Genomic DNA, 22,730 nt, shown 5'->3' with positions numbered 1-22,730 from the left:
GTTCTGCGACTGTGTAAATTTAACATTCTGAACCCAAATTTTTTCCCATGTTTCCAACATTACTGGTTCTTCAAAATTTTGTGCCCACTTAATCATACAATCTTTAACTAATTCAGTTTCTGAGTCCCTTTCTAGCAAAACATTATAAAGCCTTTTGATATGCATTGGACCTTTCTCTTTTATATGTCTAACCAATTCTTCCTCATGTAACATAATACCAGTTTTTTGGTCCTCTTTCCATCGCAATTGTAATTGATTATATTGTAACCAAGTTAAATTAATCCCTTCGTCCAACAGTGTCTGCAATGTCTTCAGCTGCCATCTGCCCTCATCTGTAAAAAGAACCTCTTTGTATAAAAACCCCCCGAGTGACATTATATTTGTATTCCACAAAGTATGACCAAGATCCAGCCATAGCGGTATTTTATAATCCCATTTGAGTCGGTGCTTCTTCCAAACTCTCATCAAAGAGTCTCTAAATATATGACTTTTAAATACTTTATCCACTTTGTCGTCATAAAATAAATAAGCATGCCATCCAAATTCAAGATCAAAACTTTCTGCATTCAATATTCCAGTCTTTTTACTTCCAAACCAATCACTTGTTAAAGTTAAAGCTGCTGCATCATAATATAACTGTAGGTTTGGGAGTTTAAGGCCTCCTCTTTCTGGAACATCTTGCATAATTTTCAATTTCACTCTCGGCTTCTTCTCGTTCCAGACAAACTTATTCACACCAGACTGCCAAACTTTCAGTTGTTTATCACTTTTAAGCACCGGAATCATTTGAAACAAAAACAGAAATCTTGGCAAAATGTTCATCTTAACTGCTGCTATTCTTCCAAGTAAAGACAGTTGCAGCTTTTTCCAAATCTCCATGTCTTTCTGAACCTCTCGCCACAACACCTCATAATTATTTTGAAACAATTTCATGTTTGATTCTGCAACCTGAACTCCAAGATATTTTACCTTAGGTACAATTTCAAAACCTGCCCTCCGTTCAAGCTCATGTTTACGATCTTGTGTCATATTTTTAACTATCATTTTGGTCTTTTTTGAATTCAGTCTAAAACCTGAAACTCTACCATAGTCTTGTATAATGTCCTTCATCAGGATTGTTGATTCCATTGGTTGTGATAGGGTAACAACCAGATCATCTGCAAATGCCTTTATTCTATAATCCTCTTGCCTTATCATTATACCTTTCAAAATTTTAGAGTCCCGTATTGTATTTAGCAAGACTTCCAATGTTAAAATAAATAAATAAAAGTGGGGACAACGGACATCCCTGTCTTGTTCCCTTTTCAATTTTAAACTCTATGTTTCTATGTTCTGAGTCCCTTCCACAAGAAAGTAGCATCTAGGAGGATCCAGGAAGACAGCCATTGTGAATAATCTTTGGAATTACAAAATACCCGTCCCCCCGCTTGCCGCCGCCATACCTCCTAAGATTTTATTTATTTATTTATTTATTTATTTATTTATTTATTTATTTATTTATTTCATGTATTTATATGCCGCCCTTCTCCAGAAGGACTCAGGGCGGTGAACACAAGTTAAAAACATGTAGAACAAAATCCCATTTTAAACCAAATTAACTAATAAATAATAAAACCCAGAATCAGAGTCAGCCTATTTGCTTGAACAGCCAAGTCTTCAGGTCCCGACGGAAGGAGCGGAGATCAGGAGCCGTCCAGAGCTCAGTAGGCAACTCATTCCAGAGGGTGGGAGCACCCACAGAGAACGCCCTACCCCTGGGCGCCGCCAGACAACATTGGCTCGCTGTCAGAACCCTGAGGAGAGTAGCCCTATGTGAGCGAACAGGACAGTGAGAGGCAGGCAGGAGAAGGTCCTGCAAATATCCCAGATCTAAGTCATGTAGGGCCTTATAGGTGAGAACCAGCACCTTGAAGCGGACCCGGAGAACCACTAGTAACCAGTGCAGCTCATGCAGGAGAGGTGTTATATGGGAGTAACAAGGGGCTCCCGTAACAACCCGTGCGGCTGCATTCTGGATCAGCTGGAGTCTCCGGGTGCATCTCAGGGGCAGGCCCATGTAGAGGGAATTGCAGTAATCCAAGTGGGAAGTAACCAAGGCATGAGTGACAGTGCGAAGGTCATCTCGGTCCAGGAAAGGGTGCAACTGGCGCACCAGGCGAACCTGTGCGAAGGCCCCCCTGGTCACGGCCGTCAGGTGGTCTTCTAGGGACAGCCGAGCATCCCGAAGGACACCCAAGTTGCGAGCCCTATCAACGAGGGCAAGTTTTTCCCCACCCATCAAAAGTGATGGGGTCTCTGAAACCCGAGATGCCAGCATCCACAGCCACTTAGTTTTGGAGGGGTTGAGTCTGAGTCTGTTTCTATCCATCCAGGCCTGCACCACCTCCAGGCAACGGGACATCATGGAAAGGGCATCTCTGGGGTGGTCTGGGGTGGAGATGTATAACTGGGTATCATCAGCATATTGATGATATCTCACCCCGAAGCCACGAATGATCTCACCCAGCGGCTTCATATAGATGTTAAAGAGCAGGGGGGAGAGAACCGACCCCTGAGGCACCCCACAATTTAGGGATCAGACTTGTTCCAAACTTGCTGGCCATGCTCAAGGTGTTAAAAACTTGGCTTTGCTGTGAAGCCTGGGTCCTGATAATGGGAATGAGCCCACTGTTTCTTTATATTGACTAAGTTGTTTGACTGGCTGCTATTTTATGCTGTGCAATATTATTTATGTTTTTAATCATTGGCTGTATTTTTATTCTGCTGTAATTGTTAACCACCCAGAGTCATATTAATGAGATGGATGGCTATGTACAGTTATTAAATAAAAAAGATGTGTTTTTCAAAATGCCGTTCTTCATTTGCCATCAAAACAATTGTACTGTAGATTTCAAGAGGCTAAGATGTGGAGGACGTGAGACAGAGATTCCAGTGGCTACCAGGAAGGGGTAAAATCTACTTACCTTCCCTACCGGTTCGGAAGTGCACATGTATGCGTCACATACACATTTTGGACCCTCTGTGCATGCGTAAAGCCTTCTGCGCATGCACAGAGGGTAAAAAACAGGTTACTTCCTGGTTAAAACTAGGAAGTAACAACATCTGTGTGGGTGGGCGGAGCCTCGTGCTGCCACTGCTACCGGTTCTCTGAACCACCTGCCGCCGCTATCGGTTCACCCAAACCGATGTGAACCAGTAGCATTTCACCCCTGCTACCAGGTTAACTCATCCAGTAGGACATTTGGAGAAGGGCTTGAGATGGGCCATAGGTAGCTATGGGACAAGGCACTTTTTCAAATGACCCGATCCTAAAATGTTTAAAATGGGAGTGGAAAATTTTTATTCTTGATAGGAGGTGCAGAAAGAAAGAAAGAAAGAAAGAAAGGAAGGAAGGAAGGAAGGAAGGAAGGAAGGAAGGAAGGAAGGAAGAAAGAAAGGAAGGAAGGAAGGAAGGAAGGAAGGAAGGAAGGAAGGAAGGAAGGAAGGAAGGAAGGAAGGAAGGAAGGCCTTGGAAGCCCATAGACAGCATCATGATGAGACCTACAGTGAGACCAAAATTCTAATCCTTTATAACAGGACAGTTAGGTTTCCCAATTTTGCACTGGTTTATTAAGCCCTCATTTTGGATTTTATGTGTGAAAAGGTTTAAAAAATTGCACAGCATCAAATTGTTATTGCGCTGCCCAATTTTTGAAGCACAGTCGTGGGCTGTTAAAGGTATAAAAAGGGGGGCTGGGGCTTTGTATGTTACTTTAGTGCTCTAAAGGCTCATTTTGAAATGAGTATAAAAATAAACTCGCACCTAATGCAGATGCAAAGCATTATTTTGTTGTATTAGTCTGCCCCAGTTCCATGCAGTATTATTTATATGTCATTACCTGTATTCATACAAATACAGATTTAACCAGCTCTTTCGTTTTGTTATCTATAAGATAGATTCTCCAAAAATATCTCCAGTAATCATGAGCTATTCAAGTAATATACAATTTCTTTCTTTTTCCTTGAAGGATTTTTTTTTCTTTTTGGTTCCATTAGAAGTAGGAGCTAAGCCACAAATTTTCATGTCTAGATTTCTAATTATTTCATTATATGTCTGTTTGTGAGTTTGAGTATGAAAGAGATCCCTTACCAGTCTAGGCTTTCCACAATGTGCCCAGACAAGAGCCTGAAAATAAAGGATTGCTGGAAGTTCTAAATTTCTCAAGCAAGCAATTTAGATTTTGTAGTGCATTTAGATTTCTCAAATGATTTGTGGCAAGGGAAAAGAATAAGTATGCCCAATTTATTTGTATTTTTTTTTCCAAGCCACCTGCCAAAACATATTTAGGAATGGTGATTAACTCGAATTTCTTTACTATGGTCTTTGATCAGCCTTTACAATAGAAAGAAAGAAAGAAAGAAAGAAAGAAAGAAAGAAAGAAAGAAAGAAAGAAAGAAAGAAAGAAAGAAAGAAAGAAAGAAAGAATGAATTTGACACAACAGTTCACTATTGGGGAAGGGAAAAAATAGGACAATAATATGTCATAGCGAATTAAAAGTTTTGTGCAGTTGTATAAGTTGGCGAAGTTATTTGGCCACCTGACATGTGACTGTGAGGCTAGCCTTCCTTAGAAAGTAATACATATAAAATTTATTAGTGTAGCCCTCATATTTGGAAATGATTGGGAAGATTGGAGCAGGTCTTGGAGCATCATAAAAAGGACACTATATGAGAACATGACCAAAGTTTCTACAACCCTGGTATTCACAAGGGAACATTTTCTGAAAATAAGAAGTCCCATGAAATCTTCCCCCCAATAGAGCTGATGGGAAGATATGAAACTGGCCTCTGTTTAGGTATGTTATTTTCTTTCACATCTGGGATGGTTTTGTACTGTTATTATTGTTGTTCACCTTAGATTACGAGATATTTTATTGGGTAGGCAGTGTATCTATTATCTTGGTGTCACTCTATGTGAACCAAATAAATGTCTGAGAGTTAAGAATAGGTATAAAAGACCTCAGTCCCAATGATTTTTCTGGGCTTCAAAAACTGACAAAGTCCTCTAGTCACTCCGTCAATATTGCCGAGCAGTAGGAATGAGTTTTTCTTCTTAACAATGCTCCAATGACGTGTGCTCAGAGCCTCAGCTTTAATTGATGGCATTCTATGTTTTCAGTGCACTTATACTAGGCACTGCCTGTGCGATTTGGGAGAAAGAAATCAAGTGAGCTTGCCCATCAGATGGATGCTCAAGTAAAAGTAGAAAACAAAATCAATCCTTGAAAAGCAAGGAAGCTGCAGCATGCATTTCAGAACCTTGGATAGCACTCTCAGTGAGCCAAAAGGGTTCAGGTTTAGGACCATGGAGAGCAATCCAGCAACAAATTACTCCACGATTGAGTAGGATGGGCAGAGTTTTCCGGAGGATTTCTACCTCTTCAAATTCTCCTTCTTAAAGGAGTTCATTGTCATTTCTTGCTTGTCTGCGGTGTGGGTTTCTGAGGAGTATTGATTTTAATTAGAAATAGGCTGAAGCCACCCCTCGGAATGTGAAAGTAATGGTACCTCCCTGAGAATTATTGGAAAAGTTATGAGATTTGGGATAAAGAAATGCCATCCCAGAATAGCCAAGAATTAATTCCATCCTTCTCAGAGCAAGTGCCAATTGCCATAAGTTTTCAAAGGATTCCAAGGCCCCCCTTTTTAGGTTATAACCAAAAATGCTGATAATTAGGTGAATGTGATCATGACAACAATATTAGTTGTTGTCATTAGTTACTAGTTATTCAGGACACTCAGAAATATATTCCCTTCTGTACAAAATTCCAACAAGAAATCTACTGACATCGTTCTTCAATGAGTAAAGATATAGATTTGACCCTTAAACAAATATCAATATTATTTCTCAGAAACTGGCAAATAAGATAAATTAAAACCTTCCTGTCTTTCCGACCAATTTGGAAGCTAAGGTTTATTAAAAGTCTTTGCGAGGGCAGCTGAAGGTTACATTGTATGTGGTACTACTAGGAATGGAATAAAATGATTTTAAAATACAAAACTCCACAGCCAGCCTCCTGCTGCTGCCACTCCTAGCTTTACTGCTTCAAAACAGCAGTGTCTTCCTATTCCATTGTTTGTGAAACCAGAAAGGCTGTTCAGAATCACAATAGAGAACCACAGGGTGGAAATTTCCTTTCTCCCATCTGAGCTACCCTTGAGTGTGAAAAACTCAAGATGGCATCTGTAAAAGTAATGCAACAGATAGAAAGCTTTCAGCAGAGAGATAAGAAAAGCTCAGATGTAGGCATAGACTCAGCTCACCTAGGGAGAAAGTATTCTTGCAAAATGTGCTTTGTGTACTTGCTATGCAAGCAACTTTCCTCATCTCTTTTGCTATTAAACTCCTATTTCTCCAAATTGATTTGCTATCCCCACTTAATGGACACTTGGAAGGACAAAAAGTAGTTATAAATTGTGAACGTTCCTTAGGCTGGATAATTCAGTTGTTCTTTAAATCAATAAATATATTAAGATTATCAAATGAGAGAAATAATAATAATAATTGTTGACAAAGGAATCAGCACAATAAAAACAGTAGTGTTGATAATGCATTCCCTTGATTCTCTCGATATTAACTTCTTACAGGTTAATTGACCCCCAATGTCTATCATCTTTGACCAGAAACTGTGTCTTCCATTGTGCCATGGGTGTAATGTTTTACATAAAACTTCTGATGTATCTGCTGACTCCTGTTATTTCTAGGCATTTGGTTATACAATCATGTGGCAGGGAATTGAATGCTTTCTTGTAATCAGTCCAAGCTCCATTCAAATGCTCTGGACTTTAGAATTCAGACAGATCTACCACATAAGTCCCCAGACTTAACAACCATTGATAAGAATGACAAAGACAAAGAGGTCTGGATAGTGGATATGGCACTATGGAGACAGAAGAAGAGAAGAGAAAGAGCTGTAGAAAAATCACAAAATACAAAGATCTGCAAATAAAAGTAGAACAACAGTGGCTAATGAAAGCAATAGTGATAAGCACCTTGGTGCAATCCCAGAATATCTAGAGCACCATGTGAACATCATCAGCATTGACAAAATTACCATCAGTCAATTGCAAAAGGCAGCTATACTTGGAACAGCTAACATCCTGCAATAATACCTTTAACACCATCAAACAACAACATCTGCCTATCTCAGATCATTGGAAAAGATTCAATCAATGGATATAAATGCAATGCAAATCCAGTCTAAACATCTGGCTGATTATGTGATGAATCATAATATCAGAACATAACAGATTCATAAAAATGCTGGCAGTGAAAAGCATTACATGGTCAATTTCTACAAAGATTGAGGAGAAAGTAGATAAAAATAAAACCTGGCAATGGATTACAGTTGGAACATTAAAAAGTTTTAACAAGCAACTAAGAGAGATCAGAGGCACTTACAGCACTGCTGAAGGAAGATAAAGAGTGAAGCAGACCGAGCACAGGTAAGAACCTATATTAGGTTGTACCATGTGGCAATAAGGATGGAGTAGTATAATTATTTCACTTATTGCATCAGCAGATAGATGAACAGCAGCCCTGTTTCAGATAACCAGGTCTCTCCTGGGTAAGGAGGAGCCCTTGTAGAGTTGCTGTGAGGGAATATTCTCAGTATCTATCAGATGAAGTCATTCAACTTCTTATGGAATTGGACTCTGGATAAGTAGATCCTTTGGAGGTGTTGGATACATGTCTGAGTCTTGTTGTCTGGGAGGAGTTTAAGCCGGTTGCTCTTGAGGAACTGTAAGCTTGGGACTGTAAGCTTGGCTTTCTGTGTTCTAGATCCATGCCCTTACTGGCTGGTTAAGGCCTCCGGGAGGTGACATATGGTTGGGTCCAAGTGTTAATTAATCTTCTTTGCAAGAGGAGCTAGTACTGCCTGCCCTGAAGGAGGCAGTGGTGCACCCCCGGTCAATAGACTATTCTTGGGGCCCGCAGTATTGAACAACTTTTCCCAATCTCCTTTTTAAGGAAGGTTATTGACAGAGTGGTTGGTACACAGTTACAAATGACTCTCAATAATTATGGATTATGTGGACCCTTTTCAGTCTGGGTTCAGTCTGAGGCACAGCAGTGATAGAGAATTGGTTGCACATGTCAGTTACCTTTGGAAGGCTTGGTATGGAAGCAGTGCAATCATTCTGGTCCTCTTTGACCTCTCAGCAGCCTTCAGTACTATTGACCATGATATCTTTTTGGATCAATTTTGGGGTTGAGAATGGGAAGCACTGTATTACGGCGGTTGTCCTCCTTCTCCATTGTCAGTTGCAGTTAGTATTAGTAAGAGAGAAGAGGTTGAACCCTACAATGTTGTGTGTCCCAGGGCTTGAGCCTTTTGATGCTCCTTTTTAACACCTACATGAAACCTCTAGGGGAGTTCATCCATCAATATGGGGTCTGGTATCATCGGCATATAATGTCTCTGCTGCATGGATTGCACTAGCTTCCAGTTTCTTTCCTTGGTTCATTTCAAGATGTCATCACCTTTAAAGCCCTATATAATACAGGATCAGGTTATCTGTGGGATCACCTTTCCCTAAATAGCTCTACCTGTCCTACCAGATAGAACGGGCATGTTCCTAGTCCCTACCTCTAAATATTGCTTTCTTACTGGAGCTAGTAAATGTACTATTTCTGTGGCAGTCCCCGTCCCATGGAACACTTGTCCCCCTGAAGTTCAGCAGGCCTCTGACACCCTAGCCTTCTAAAAAGCTTTGAACCTTTCCCTCTCACACCTACCCCTCAAGCACTGAGGTGATTGCACATCAGAAATCTAAATTGATGCTAGGCTTTTGTTTTTAATATGCATAGATTTTTATAGTTTTAATGTGGCTTTTGTGCTGTTTTAACTCTTGATTGGGAGCTGACCAGAGTTGTTATAATCTGGGTGGCTATATAAATGTTTTAAATAAAGAAAGGAAAAAGAAACTGAAGGCTTGATTTTGGCTGCTCAACAGCAAGCTCTTCAAGCTAGTGCAATCAAGGCCAGAACTGAAAATTTCAAATGATTCAAAGTGCAGAGTGTCAGAAGAAACAGTAGATCATATACTCAGTTTATGCCAGAAGATGCACAAACTGATTATAAACAATGACATAACAGATTTGCCAGAATGATTTACTGGAACACCCATAAAAATTACCATGTGCTAGGAATAAAAAAATAGTGGGAACATTGAACTGAAAAAATAATTGAAATTAAAATGCAGGTTAAAATATTGTGGGATTTCTGAATACAAACTGATAAAATTTTTGCTCATAACACACCATATTTCAGTGTGGTTGAAAAGAAAAAAGTGTGGATAATTGATGTGGTGGTTGCTTCATTCATGTCAGAAGCACCTACCAAGACTCTTCCATGTTAAAGGATTAGCTGATGACATCACTGTTGCCCAGGGGATATTCAAAGGGGCTCCTTTCATGTCCCTGTAATGTGGCGATATGAGGGATAGTAGAGTAGAAGACAAAGAATTGGAAAAAATCACAAAGTATCAAAATCAGAAAATTGAAATGGAAAGGTTATTGCATAAACCAGCCATGATGATCACAGTAGTTATCAACACACTAAGTGCCATTCCAAAAAAAATTGGATGACACTTTAAACATCTGCATACTGACAAAATTTACATCTGTCAATTGCAAAAGGCCACATCACTTGGATCCATACATGTACTACACTGACGCATTATGATATCCTAAATTCTTGGGATGAACTCAATGCATTTGTAGGCCAACATCGGCTAAAGAACTGACAGCTGTGATTTCACATTTTTTTTTAATGAATGTAAATAGTAATATCCCCTCCATTGTATTCTGTGTGAGTTCAAGACTGTTAAAACCAGTCTTCTTATTTTTCCAAGTCAACAAAGGTTCTGCTGTAGAGAGTAAAGGAGATCTCCTTGACAAAAATATTCAGGACCATTACCTAAGCAAAAGGGGCTAAAGCATTTTTTAAGTCAAGAACAATGAGATAACATTCAGAAGTGGATCAGTTCCACTTCCCTAATTGCCTGAAGTATAAGGAGAAGTTACAGTATAACCATGCTTGCAAGACTCTGTTACTATAGCCTCTGTTACTATACTAAAGTAATTTTATCCTTCCTAGTCTACTTGCTGGTATTGGGAATGACTACATCTGTGTGTAGAAGGCCATTCATTACTAGCCAGTTTGATCATTGCCTATGCCTGAAGACAGAACGCTGCAGAAATCTCAATCCACCTTTCTTTTTACCTTTTTGGTCCCATCAAGGATAATATTTTTGTTCGAATCACATTGTCAAAAATAGTTCTTTGGGATTGGCTCAAATATTACCTGATGCTGGAAACAACTCGCTCCTCTTGAATGCTGACACTTTTTTCTCTATTAAATATATAGAAAAAGTGAGGTCCCTAAAGAGGCCACTTGTAGGAGTTTCAACCTGACAGATACAATTGCGCAAAGAGTTTTATTTTATTCTCCACTTGAGAGATTAACTATCCCTGCCTAGCTAACAGGATTAGTCACTGCTAGTCCAGGCAGCTTTTCCCCGAATGGCAGTTTGTGTGCAGATAGAGATAACAGCTGAATCAATCCTGGCAATCAATGTGGTGACAGATGTCTTAGCTAGATCAACACAATACGTAAGATTAGGGCAGAACACAGATGCATATCATTAGCCATTTTTCATTTGCAAAATATACCAAGGCAGAATTGCTATCTTCTTTTTACTTATAGGCACTGTACTGTATATTTTCAAGGAAAGTATTAACTTTGCTGATACACCCAGGAAGGAGAGGCTGCCCTACACTAAAATGGGCTCAACAGAATTACTTACTAGCATTCTTGAAGATCAGCATGTTTCAAACTTGGAAAATGTAAGATGCACTGATGATGTTACCTTATTAGGTAATTAAAACTCTGCAAGAAAACCACCAAGCTCAGAGAGCACCAAGGACCTCACACACAAGATGCTGACTTGGGAAATTATGGGAGTTGAAGACATATTTAGATCCTCGGTGGCGCAGTGGTTAGAGTGCAGTACTGCAGGCTACTTCTACTGACTGCTGGCTGCCTGCAATTTGGCAGTTCAAATCCCACCAGGCTCAAGGTTGGCTCAGCCTTCCATCCTTCTAAGGTGGGTAAAATGAGGACCCAAATTGTTGGGGGCAATAGGCTGACTCTGTAAACCGCTTAGAGAGACTTGTAAAGCACTGTAAAGCAGTATATAAGTCTAAGTGCTATTGCTATCTTAAAATCCCCAAGTTTGATAAATATGAGCTAGATAATAATATCCTTCTTCATAGCTGAATCTATACACTTTGGTTCCCTGTTTTGTGCCCTCTCATTCCCCCCCCCCCCCCCGACCTCAATAATTCTTTGTGCTGTTCTCTTCTGGCTACATAATGCAGCTACTGATACCTAGTCCTCCCCGCCTCCGCCCTCCAAAAGAGACTTCAATCCTTTTTCCATGCTCACAGGAGAAATTATATGAAACTGTACCTGGATGACTATTTCAGAAGTTTTTCCTGAGCAAATCACCTTATCTTGGTTGCATCAACTATACATTAGAGTGAATTTGCATGCTCGGCATATAATACCAACCTTCTGTTTCCTCCAATTTATGCTCTCTGGATTTATGTGAGAAATGTTAATGGAATTACCTGCATAAATCACCCAGAGTACCATGCAAAGAAAAAAAAATAGTCTGCAATCCCTTCAAAACCATAAGGCATAAGATGAGTTCTACCAAAATAGCTTCGCACAAATGATAAATGTACATCGTATTCATTTGCACTGAGTGCACAAATATGTAAATAGGTGTTTAGGCACAGGTTGAAAACCTGATGCTAACTTACGGAATCTGAAGCTAAGTTACTCCACCACTCCCTGCCCAGTGCAATAACAGCTCTACAAAAACCCTGACTGGGTTTGTTCTCAGCCATTCCCAGTTACTATGCCTTGATAATAACAAGGATTGAACATGGTGGATCCTTGTGTACAAAATGTATGATCTGTATTGAGCTAATCAGAAAAAATAATAACACCCCTGATTTTTTTTTTTCAAGCTAAGAAACAGAAACTCCTCTTGGTTTTCAGGGCAGGAATAGATGCCTTATTATTATTAGACAGGATTCTTTTGACTCAATCTTTCATAGCCTTGGGAAAAATATTTCTGTAGTTATCTAGAAGAGAGCACAGAGTATACAAAACACAGTTCCCTCGAGTGTAAGTTTTATTGTTGCTTTGTTTGCTCCTTCTTTGGGAAAGAAACCACTCTGTTGCATAATAGTAATATAATCCAGGGAGCACAAACTGAAATTCTACAGTCATAAATGCTCCCCCCCACCGCCGCCAAACCCATATGAAATTGCTGCTGGTGTGATTTTTAATTTTACAAAAGGGGAAGGTAAATAAATTAATGGGCAGCAATAATCAAAGTAACAATATGTTACACATTTAAAATTTTAATTAAAAATTAATGTAGTTTTTGTTCTGGCCCTGTCCACATGGATAGCATTCTATTCAAGATACACAATGCAAATATATTTTTAAAAAATGTATCACTGATAGAGCATGTAAGGCAGTGGTGAAATGTAAAATTTGTTACTACCGGTTCTGTGGGCGTGGCTTGGTGGTGGTGGTGGTAATGTGACTGGGTGGGCGTGGCCAGCTTTTTTTTTTTTTACTTTTAAAAAGCATTTTTTCTACAACCTCTTCTGCTGAAGAAGTTGTTAAAAAAATGCTCTTAAAAGGCTCTGATGATCCCAGCTTTTTTGCTTATCATCAGAGAAGAGGTTGTTAAAAAATGCTCTTAAAAGGCTCTGATGATCCTGATCGTCAGAGGCTTTTTTTTCTTTTAAAAGCAAAATGCTTTTAAAAGAAAACAAAAGCCTCTGACAATGATCAGGCTGATGATCAGGCAACTCAGTGGGAATTGTCAGAGCCTTTTAAAGCATTTTTTCTACAACCTCTTCAGCCGAAGAAAAAATGCTTTTAAAAGTAAACAAAAAAAAGCCTCTGATGATCGTGCAGCTCAGCTGGGCGGGGGGGGGGGGCAGGGATTTTTGCTACCGGTTCTCTGAACCACCTGACGCCATCACTACCGGATCGGGCAATCCAGTCCGAACCAGGAGCATTTCACCCCTGATGTAAGGGTGCTAATGCCTGCTCTTGCTACCTTGTGTACTTGGCTGGAAGTTTGCCCCTATCAACGATTGGCAAACTTTGGTTAGACCATGATTAATGTGAAGACAAATGTCATAATCTAATGGTGATGTTCATGGCCCCCAGCAAAGGAAAGGAGGAAACTTTGGGTTGGATAGTTTGTTAACACAAAACACTATCTTTTGGTAGTAATCAAGCTGTAAGAATGAAAAACTAGATATGGTAGAACATCATTACTAAAGACAACTGGATGCAAAAGTAGAAAGCATCTATTAAAACAGATTGTGCCCACTCCTGGGCTTGGGAGCAATGAAAAGTCCATTTTCTCAAGGGGGATACTCAAGTGTTGCCTTTTTCTTCATGCATTTCCTGGAACTAAAATGACCCTTAAGATTTGTACACACCAGAACTGTATAGGATATGGCAAAAAGGATTTCCCAAGTATTGAGGATCAAATAACATTAAAGGCCACTGTAGAAAGTTACCATGTTTTCCCGAAAATAAGACCCTGTCTTATTTTTTATTTTATTTTTTTGAACCCTGAAATAAGTGCTTGGCCTTATTGCCATGCGCCCAAAAGCCTGATTAGGCTTATTAACAGGGGATGTCTTATTTTGGGGGAAACAGGATAGCACTCACCCCTCTCCTAGAAGAATGAAATATTTTAGAAAATATTAAAAAGACAGAATATTATATTTTCCCTAAAGAAAAAACATGTTTCTAAAGACAGAAATTCAAAGTCACCGTTCCCTGTCCCCCAAGCAGATACTAAGCTGAGGCCAGCTTTTAGAAATGCAGATTTGGTAATCCATTCAAGACAAGGTATTTTGAACATGGGTAGAATGGTAGGATTAGCCCTCACTCAACACAGGACAAAGCCATTAAGACACAATAGTAATTGCCCACAATAGTAATTGCCCACAGAACACAAGCCTCTTCATTACATCACCACCCTCCAAGTTTCAACCAAACTTAATTCAGACAACCTAAAAGGTTAGCCATGACCCTTGCATAGCCCCCTGGGAGTCTGACAACCAATAGAATACATTTCTTGCACAGGAACAGGCAGCTCAAGGACAAGGCCCAAGAGAGGGTATAAATACCTCTCACTCTCCACTCCATGTGCTCAGCTGCCCAGGACCTAAAACCCATGTGGTCCTGTTCACCAATAAAGCATCTTTCCAATCAGCCTCCATGTTTCCAGTGTCTTTCTCCCCACTTGGAATGGAACCAGATGGATATTTCTTCTGAAGAAAGTTAGCACCCACCCCTCTTAGAAATATGAAATATTCTAAGAAATATTAAAAAAGCAGAATACGATATTTCCCTAGATGAAAAAAGGAGAAACATGTTTTTAAAGACAAAGCAGCTCCCTGCAGCTCCCTGCCCCCCCTCCACTTCAGCTCCATGGTGATGGGATTAAGACATGGCCCTCAGGACATGATAGGATTAGCCCTCTACCCATCTAACAGCAGGGCTCACTGCATTGAGAAATCAGCAACCAATGGGATACTTACCCTTACACAGAAACAGTAACTCTATGGTGGGGCCCAAGAGAGTGTATAAATCTATCTATATCTCTCTTCCATGTGCTCAATTGCCCAGGACCTCAAACCATGTGGTCTTCTCCACCATTAATCTATCTTTCCAAACAGCCTCCATGTTTCCAGTATCTTTCTCCCTGCTTGGAACTGCACTCAGATGGACATTTCTTCCAACACTTCCAACACCACGATAAGCATGAACATTTTCCATTAGTGAAAAGATATCTTTGAATGCAACCAAGGTACCATCTTGTAACAACAGTCATCCAGCAGACCAGCTTAAAGGATGAATGGGCATGTGCACAATGTTCTGAAAATATAAAAATATAAAAGTTGTTTCTAGAGGTTCCCTAGTGGGATGGCTGCCTAACTTAATTAGGACCCAGATTGTGGGGGTAATAAGCTGATTTTGTATAAATATACAAAAGTATGAAGGCTATTGCTTAACGCATTGTAAGCCGCCCTGAGTCTCCGGAGAAGGGCGGCATATAAATTAAAGCAATTATTATTATTATTATTTATTATATTTATATCCTGCCTGTCACTGAGCAGGTCAAAACAGTATAAGTAGCGTCTTATTTTTCTATCATCTCAACCCTGTAAAGTAGGTTAAGCTGAGAGTGACTGCTCTAAAATCACCAAAGTTCTGAGGGGGACTAGAATCTTTGGGCTTCCTGCTCCCTGTCAATTCCTTTACTCCTACACCATGCCATCTCTCGTTTATTTCTGCAATTAAGGGCAGGCAACAAAACTCCCTTGAAAGGGAGTGTTGTATCCCTTGAAAGGGATACAACACCGCCCCTTGAACATGTGTACTCCTTTTCTAGTGTTTCACATGCAAGAGAAGTGTGCAGGCCATCTAGAGGTAAAAACAACAACAACATGGGAAGGTAATTTTGCTTCATTGCTGTAGGATACAAACCCAATTATGTGGCAAATCTTCGAGACTCCTCTCATGAACTTCCCATGGATTTTTTGGCAGTGGAATGAAAGTTTTAAAAGCTCTAATTTATAGGTTGAGGATTGGAGGGTAGCAATGAGAACTTTATGCATCTGTAGAAAATTAACTCAGTTTCCCTTACTCTTGGGTAAGGGACCTTTTGTTTGCTTTTGAAAAATCCTCACTTTCAGACAATGCTCTAGAGCAGACAGGGTTCCAAATAACACCCCCAACGAAATCAAACTCCGAGGCTTGAAGTTCCTCAAAGCTAACTTTTATTAGAGATGTCATATTGGCACATCTGGGAAAACCTGAATCTGTAAGCTTCCAGGTTTTCCTCACCCACAAGAAAGTTCAAGACCCTGCCCACATCTCCCACATGTCCACACAGCTCCAATCATGTCTTTCCCGAACAGAAGACATCCTCCAATTTCTTCTTTGCATAGCTGCCGGACACCATGGCCTTGAACTTCTCTTAGAGAAGTTTGTTATGGCTATCTCTACCTCACTCATGCAATCCCCCCTCCCAACTTCCCATGATATGATTGTGGCAGGCCTGGATCCTCAAGGCACACAGGTAATATGGCTTCCAAGCATGACACAACTTTTGTTTCAATGTTTTCGGCAATGCAAATACTATTATCCCCTGCAAAGAGATGCTGATCATTAGCAGCTCTTTAGCCTCAAGGAGCTCTATCCTCTCATGTCTTAGCAAATAAGCTGTAAAAGGACTGTCAGTGTCTGCATAACAGAGGGCAACTATGAAAGAGATGTAAACCAAGAGCTGTGATTTGGTCATTTCATGGCACAAAACTATCAGCTACAGGGTGGGAAAAGAAAGGGAGTAGCCGAGGAAAGATTGCAGCCCTTGAGCAAGGAAATAAATATTCTGCTCTCCATTGCCCTTGACAAATACTGTGTCAGTCTGCTGCTCCGTTCAGTAGTCTGCCTTGCTTACAAAGCACCTGATATATTTCAGATGTGTAGGAGGACTGAAGATGCTAAAATATACAAGGCCCAGATGGCTCTCCAAACTGCCTTCTCATCTGATCCATTTAGAAGTGTTTGGAATCTGCCGGAGAGTTGGGTGGTGATGGTGGAGGCAGTGTGTTCACAAACAATTACATCAGTGGGAGTAATTATGCTGGTTTCTTCTGGTTTTAGAAAAAATACTCCAAGATTAGGCAGAGCCATAACATAGGAGCAAAAAGTATTATTCACTATAATTGCTCCTATTGAATCAATCCAGAGGTGGTATTCAGCAGGTTCTGACCAGTTCTGGAGAACCGGTAGCGGAAATTTTGAGTAGTTCAGAGAACCAGTAAATACCACCTCTGATTACCACCGCCTCCCATCTATTCTCTGCCTCCCGAGTCCCAGCTGATCAGGAGGAAATGGGGATTTTGCAGTAACCTTCCCCTGGAGTGGGGAGGGAATGGAGATTTTACATTATCCTTCCCCTGCCATGCCCACTAAGCCACGCCCATCAAGCCACGCCCACAGAACTGGTAGTAAAAAGAAAACAAATCCCACCACTGAATCAATCCCCCTTTGACAAAGCCAAGCTGACAGAAATGTTTATAACCAGGCAAAGATATGAATAAACTTTGCTAAGGCTATCCACATTGTTCTTGGGGAACTATGAGAGAGAAAAAAACTATACTGGCTAACACTGCCTTGCCGAAGCCAGGCCTTTGCCTCACCAAAGCAATCTTCCTCACCTAAAGGAATCTTCATACTGAAGTCCAAATGTGTTGAACCATAATTCCTGTCGAAGCCCAGGATGGCTACTGGAAGTCATATTGCAACATCCTTGAAGGGCACTGATGTGGGGTGTGGAAAGTGGATTAAGGGCTTAGAAGTAGTGTAATATCAAAGCTGGATATTACAGCTTTGGGAGTTCTGTGATTATTTCAGCACGACTTGCATTCCTTTCCTACTATAGAAAAAGCAGAAGCTTGTAATGCCTAGGACAGTGGTCATCAACTGGTGGTCCATGGACCACTGGTGGTCCATGAGAAAATTTTGGTGGTCCACAAAAAAACATTTGCATTTTTTATATTGCACTAAATCAGGGGTTCTCAAACTATGGCCCCTGGGCCAGATACTTGCAATGAACGTTTGTGTTGCTGCAGAGAGTCTCCCTCTTCAGGGTCTTTTTGTGTGTGTCAGAGGAGGGCAGAAATTCTGACTTGGGGTCTGCTTCATCCTCCTGGTGCAGGACTTTGGGCGAAGGCTGGAGGGAAGTGCCACTGGTGGCAAAGAGCCAGAGGGCCTTGTTCCAGTGGGACTGCATCATGGCCTGGAACTGTCTGATCATCTCAGCCCGCTGAGCCTCCACACACTGGTACCTGGCCTTGCACTCCCGCAGGTCTTCCCTCTGCTTGGAAAGCCTATGCTCATAGTCCTCAGTGAGGTGCTTCTGCTGAGCCTCCTTCTTGGTCAGATCCAATTTGAATTGAGCCAGCTGTTTTGCCAACTCTTTCTCATGGTGGCTGCTTAGCTCCAACAAATGCTTCCTGTTGGGACCCTAAGGAGCCCGGGCGGGGAGGCGAGGAGTGGTTGGGAGGGGAGGGGCGAGGACTGGCCGGAGAGGTGCCCCTTGATGTGAGTGACATTGAATTGGCTACGTCTACCCAGTCACATGACCACCTAGCCACGCCCACCTAGCCAGTCATTAGGCAGATTATATTAGTGGTCAGTGGGATTTAAAATTATGAATTTAGTGGTCCTTGAGGTCCGAAAGGTTGGGGAGTCCTGGCCTAGGATGTTTAAAGGAAGACTTCAAACCGTCTCAAAAAGTTGCCCCTGAATTGTAGTTGCAGTCTAACAAAAGTGGGGTAGTTACATTTAAAGTGATTATATTAGCTGTGTCTAATTCATTATCTTACAATTTCATTTTGCTATGTCCCTGTTCATCATTTGACCATGGCCCATGTACTTTATGAAGCGCATCCAACAGCTTGTCACTAAAAATGAGAGGCACTCTTTCACCCAGATATTGTCATCTGTCTTTGTTTTAATAATTAGAATGGACACAAGTTATTCTATTCCTATTCCATGATTATGTTGGAGGTTGATCCTGCTTAATATTCCCTTTGAGACTCTTAATCTGTCACATTAATTCAACATTTGGTGCAAGCACAGACTTTGCACCTTTTGGTGATACACTTTTATGGCACTTGGATTACAGAAACACTTCTGAATATCAGAACACAGACACAAATGAACCTGCGGCAAAATAAGTACATTATTTCCAGCTATTGTTGGATCATCATTTTGAAATCCAAACAGAAATAGTTGTGCATGACTTGCACAATCCTGATGTTTCACGAACACATCTGCAGATAATTTGGGATTTCCATTTTGCTTATCGATTTATGGGAAAGAGGATTCTAGTGTCGATTTGTAGGTGTAAGTAACTTCTATTTGAGTATTTAAGTTGATATCCAGGATTTATGATAAGACAAAAAAAATTATGGCTTCCAGTCATAGGCTTGGGAGTTCTGGAAGTTGAAACCAAACATATCTGGGTGTTGCAGGATGAGGAAAGATTGAATACATTCAATATATAATATATAGGATAACTTATTCAGAAGTTAAAATATGGATACCAACCAAGAAAAATCAAAAGGTGATATGGAATAATATCAGTATCCTCGCTATAGGAAATAGCATATGTAGTCACCTAACAGTAGAAACAGTCATAGAGTTCAAAATCAGTTATCTTGTGGCAGAATAACAAATATTTCAGATCAACTTTCTGACCACAATGGACAGAATGTTACCTCTTTAGTGAGAAAAGCATCCTTCTATACATATGTATGGTAAAGTGAGATGGGGAGTTGACAGTTGTGAGCGTCAGTAGTTAGCAATGAAATGATTCAATGGTTTCTTTACTGTCTACTACTTTTATTGCCCACTTAAATATAAAATACCTATATTCAAAAAAAGGAAAAAAATAAATAAAAGTGATTTGGAAATTAAATAAGCAAGGAATGTATGGCATGCTTACTTTTACTCTCAAATGTGCAGGCGAGCTATTTTTCATGCGATGGCAATAATTCGTTCTATGTAACATGTGTGTTGAGTGCCACACTAACCTTGGGGCTTCAGATATGGGACACTTTATGTCTTTGAAGTTCAAAGTTAGTCAGAACATTAAGTTCCAAAGAACAGTCAATGTTCTCTAGATCAAAATATTTCCTTGGTGTGTTGTTGCAGCTGCAGTACTGAATCACAACACAGTGTTTCTTCTAAAGTATCCCAACTGGGTCTTCCGGAGAGCTTTGTTCTGTAGAAATAAAAAGTGTAATTCAGCCATCTGGTGCAGATTAAAACCCTTCCATACATCAAGTAGTGTACCAGGGGAGTCAATGGAAATACAACAGCAGCATAGAGTGCTTTTCAAGCTCTCTTCTTTTAAATAAAATAACTTTTTCACTTGTTTGAAAGTTCCAGGTAAAAACTTAAAGATGAGAAATTGTTCTCTCTTTTTTTGGGGGCGGGGAGGTTGGGAACCTTATCACCATATGTTATTTGGGTTATCGCCTTCTGGCCAACTTCTATGAGACAAGTTGTTCATACTTGGAAATAATGACAACCAACCAATGCATCATCATAAGATTATGACGTTGCTCTTTATTATGTAGATTCAATTGTATATACCACTAAAGGAAGAGGATAGAAGACTGAGTTTCAAAGGGACTATAAGGCAGTTTTCTATAAAACAGATTATAATTATCTGTATCTATAATAGATACTTTATAATTATCAGTATTATTAAGAATGCTTAGCCAAGCTAATACCTCCTCTGTGCTTACACTGATTGAAACTGCTGACCGGAGTGTGGGGATTTATTTGAACACTTTTTAGACTTTTTGAAACAGATTGTTGTTTTGATGCTTCCCTGCACTGTGCCACTTCATTTCTTCTTAAATTATCCCAACCATCAGGGATCACATTCTTGATATGATTATGTCCTGCTTTCTCAATGGATCACAAGAAAATTAGGGAAAAAAATCTTCCCCCTAATGTATATAGGGATACATTTATTCTAAATATGAAACAGTTCAGTTGCTGGAATTTTTGTAACCCTATCCCTTCTTTCTGGAGTCTCTATGAGAATTGTGCTTGGAAAAGGATCACTTTTGATTTTCACCTGTTCTCTGCTGCTCGAAATATTGGATCTATGTGAAAAAGGAGCATTTGTTTGTTTGTTTGTTTTGGACTTGTTTGCTACCCATCTCACCTAATTTCGGACGAAACCCAGATGAACTACCACGCAAAAACTGTTTGAAATGTTCTACCCGCTTCATCAGTCGGATATGGAGATGTCCTGGTTTAGCCACCATCAGAAATGGTGGCTGTAGCACTAAATAAATTGCAGAAATTCATTGTGTATCAATAGGCAACCCTGTAATAAATCAGATTCAAGTATTTGTAATAATATTAAAAATCTGTCCCCAAGTTTCTGAACTTCTTCATTCCCCCCCCCCTTCACCATGACTTCATGTTGGATTACAACCAGTGGTGGGTTGCCCCCAGTTCGGATCGGTTCACAAGAACCGGTAGTAAAACCGGTGGGAGGCTCTGCCCACTGACCCGGATGTCATCAGAAGTGATCTGCGCATGCGTGGGCATGATGCAAATCGTTAGTAAAGGTAAGTAGAACCCACCCCTGATTACAGTCAAAATATAGTCAGACAATTCAATTACTCATTTTCAGTACAGGTTTCTCCAGATATTTGAGGTAAACCCTAAATTGGTGCCTTGCCTTTCAGGCTCTTTTCAAATACAAATTAGCTCCTTAGTATCATTACACCACAGTTTATTTTGAATCTAAATGTTTCAAAAACACAAGCAGATATAGAGATGCACTCCTTATGTACCTCCTAAATATGTTATAATGCTATTTAATAACTAATTAATAACATTACTTAGAGAACTTGAGGCTGGTGCCTACATTGGGAATATTTCATGGACTTCAAAAATGTCATGGATACAACAGATGCCAGGATTGGAATGTCTAGTCATGCAATATGAAAGTCATATAAATGCAAAGTGATGAGATTAAAGATAAATAAATTGTTCCAGAAACTAGTCTGACATTAACCTTCATTCTTTATACTGCTCCCAAGTCCATTTCCATTATGCCATGTAGTTCCACTCTCTTTCTTTCTTCATGATCATCATAATCATCTTTTCTGTAGTTGCCTCACTGCCATCCCCATCTCTCACCAGGCAATGGAAATGGAGGGAAAGTTAAAGAGTTTTAAAGAGAAGCATTAGCTGGAAATACAAAGGATCTGCAAGCTTGAGGATTAAAAGTCAAGGAGTGCAGTGGGGAAAAAAAACCTAAGATTAAATATAAAGAAGACCAAGCTAATGGCAACAAGTAGAGCAACCAGCCTTAGAATTGACTGTGAAGTGATGAATTGTTTCTGCCATATTAACAATAAAGAAACTGGTAAGCACTGTAATACACTGTAGTAATACACTGCAGATGAAATAGTCAGGAAGATCTTGGAAAAGATATTCAGATGCCATGATGTGTGTCCATCTACAAAGATCTGAATAATGCAAAACCATGGTATTCCTTGGACATTGAACTTTGAAGAAGCAGGATGGAAAGGGCATTGCCACTTTTGAACTTTGGTGTTGGAGAAGACATTCAAAAATTCCATGGATAGCCAAGAACATACACTCACAAAATGGATTATCAAACAAATCATTCCAGGGTTCTCACTCAATGCACAAAATGAGCAAAAGGACCTTGATGGAAATATGCAAAAACTGTTACTTAGGCAACAGGGGTTGATTTTTTAAAAAAATCTAGAAACATACCATTCAGAAGCAGCTCAGATAGATGCCTCCCTAATTCACTGAAGTATAAACAGGAGGAGCTACTTCAGGAATCTGTTATTATAGCCAGTCTCAATAAAAGTTAGCTTTGGTGGGGCTGACAGCTCCATATTTTTATTTTATTCCTAGCATTTTCCTACAAGTGCAAGATCTGCTCATTTTTGTTGTTGTTGTTGAATTTTAATCCATTGATTGCAACC

The sequence above is a fragment of the Pantherophis guttatus genome, chromosome 1, assembly GCF_059756535.1.
Source record: "Pantherophis guttatus breed Tessera chromosome 1, ASM5975653v1, whole genome shotgun sequence".
Lineage (NCBI taxonomy): Eukaryota > Metazoa > Chordata > Lepidosauria > Squamata > Colubridae > Pantherophis > Pantherophis guttatus.
This window is presented reverse-complemented; position numbering follows the sequence as displayed.